Genomic DNA, 2,217 nt, shown 5'->3' with positions numbered 1-2,217 from the left:
ATAGAAAGTGTTCCTTTTCCTGGAGGCAGGGCAGATGACTTAGAATCAGTTCAAGTGAGACAGGGAATCTGCTTTTTGTGGTGATGCAATGGTAGCGATAAGGGGATAAATCTGAAGGCAATGATGATGAATCTGCCATGCATGGTTTTATCACATCACTTAAATGACCAGTAGTAATTCTTTTTTGCTCTCAGTAATTTAACTACATGCAAATACAGGATTATTAATGAAAGAAAATTAAATTTCACCTTGAAGAACTTCATCATTAAGGGAAAAACATGGTTATTTGGTAAGTATCTGTAGTACCTGGTGCTCTACAGGACACAAAGGAAAACACAGTCCCAAAGAGTTTACAATTGACAGCCTTGCTCCAACAAGAAATGTACAGATTCCTGTGCCTGCATTCCACTTTTTGTGAGCTGGAGTCCCACACCAGATTGCAGGATCAAGGCCAATATAAACAACTTTGAAGCCATTAAGCCTCCATCTATTTAGATCAATTAGAACACTTGAATTCTCAGGAAAGTACTTTGTAGGCTCTGGGGTAATCTGTATACAAAAAAACCTTTTTTATGCTAGTGTGTAGGAGCATATCTCAACCCAGGTATACACAGCCTACTCCAAACTACATACTAGTAACACCCAGCAATAATTTGAATAGAGAAACTAGTCTCCCTTATACAGTTTCTGACATTTTTCTTTTTCTTGTGAACCCTTCTTCCAAATAGTGTATTCTACACGTCTTACACACCTCATGTTTCACAAACTGTCCTCGTGATGAATTAATCTAAACAATATTACAAAGGTCAGCACTATGATCATAGACTTAAAAACAAAATACAATATCTATATTTGTTTAGTAATGATGTATTTTTGTACGCTGTTCCTATTCTCATATAAACAATAACTACAACTGTCAATGTTATAAATTGAATGGGGGTTAGTTCAGTGGCGTTCAGAAGCAAACTGGGGGCATCTGTTCTACAAGCTGGCCCAGTAAGTAAGCTTATCAGTTGTTGGCCAGAAGAAGCAATCAGTTAAACAACTTCTGGAAGGCCACTAATTGTGGTCTCCTGGTTGAAGAAAAACTTCTTGTGATGGTAGAGCCTGGAGATGACAAACACTGAACTTTTCCTTTAATTTTGAGTGGTGTAGCCCTCTGGGCAACTAGTGGCTACAAACTCAGGGATCGATCATGCTCTTCTTGCTTGGTAGTTAAATGTAAGAGCCCGGAAAGGCCCGTAGAGCCTACTTTTGATGGTAATTCACGCTTACATTGTATCAATTTCCAGAACCTGAAACTTCCTTCTTTGCCAGAAACTGTTTCCTGCCAGACTGTGCAGCACACGCACCAGTTGCTGATAGCACCCTCGTTTCCTCTACTGCATACGGGAGTTTTCCACACCCCCTGCCACGAATAAAGAGGCGAGTCATCCCAGCAACCAGCCTCCCACTGCAAACGCGTGGGTTGCTTTGCAAAGGTCGCTCTGGAGGAGTGCGAACGTAGAGCTCTGACTGTCCCCCAGCACCGGGGGCCCCTCCCCTGCGGGCCCCGCCCGCGGTCACAGCTGCGATGGAGGAGGAGCGCTGGCAGCCCGGCCCCGAGGAAAGCCTCCAACCCCAGAAACTGAAAACCCGAGTCACCCCGCCCCCTCGCTCGCACGTCAAACGCGGGGCGTCACGGACACATTGTAATGTATCAAAAAAGCGCGCAGCCCCTAATCGTTGCCTCCTGCACCAGCCCTAGCCCCGCCGCCGGGAGGGGTTCCCCGGGCTGGCTGGCTGCAGCCCAGTCCGGGCGGCGTGAGCAGCTCGCTGGCGCTGCTCTGCGGTCCCGCGCCCCGGTCGGGCTGCAGCCACCGGTGCCCGCTTGAGCTAGCGGGACTGCCCTGCTGGGGGTAGCCGCGTAACTCTGCGCCCGGGAGGCAGCGGGCACCGCAGCCCGACCCCCTCTGGTCTCGCGCGATGCCCGGGCCGCCGGACGGCGTCGTCTTGTCGCGGGGGGCAGCGGGGTAGCAGGGGGCTGCGGCGGGAGCCGGTGCGAGTCTATTAGCAGGCGCGTGGTAGTGATGGCGGCTCGCAGTGAGACTTTCCCTGCCACTGGATACTACTCCCGGCTCCTGCCGCCGCCGCGGCAGCCGCGCTCCGAGCCCGCCCTTTGCAGCAGCAGCAGCAGCAGCAGCGTCGTCGGGCAGCAGGGGCCCCAGGCCGGCGCAG

At 50.9% G+C, this 2,217-nt stretch overlaps 1 protein-coding gene across 5 annotated transcripts in view; it reads left to right on the top strand.

Moving 5' to 3' along the window:
* Positions 1 to 2,036: 2,036 nt before the first annotated feature.
* Positions 2,037 to 2,217, top strand: part of SLC10A7 (solute carrier family 10 member 7) — a 215,019-nt gene continuing 214,838 nt past the window's right edge. For all 5 annotated transcript variants that reach the window (XM_032764876.2, XM_032764875.2, XM_032764878.2 and 2 more), the window contains exon 1: positions 2,037 to 2,217. This exon is cut by the window's right edge and continues 167 nt beyond it. The gene's annotated coding sequence lies outside the window, so the exon portion shown is untranslated.

The sequence above is a fragment of the Chelonoidis abingdonii genome, chromosome 5 (genome assembly GCF_003597395.2).
Source record: "Chelonoidis abingdonii isolate Lonesome George chromosome 5, CheloAbing_2.0, whole genome shotgun sequence".
Lineage (NCBI taxonomy): Eukaryota > Metazoa > Chordata > Testudines > Testudinidae > Chelonoidis > Chelonoidis abingdonii.
The sequence above is the reverse complement of the archived record's forward strand: the minus strand, read 5'-3'. Positions and strand labels throughout refer to the sequence as shown.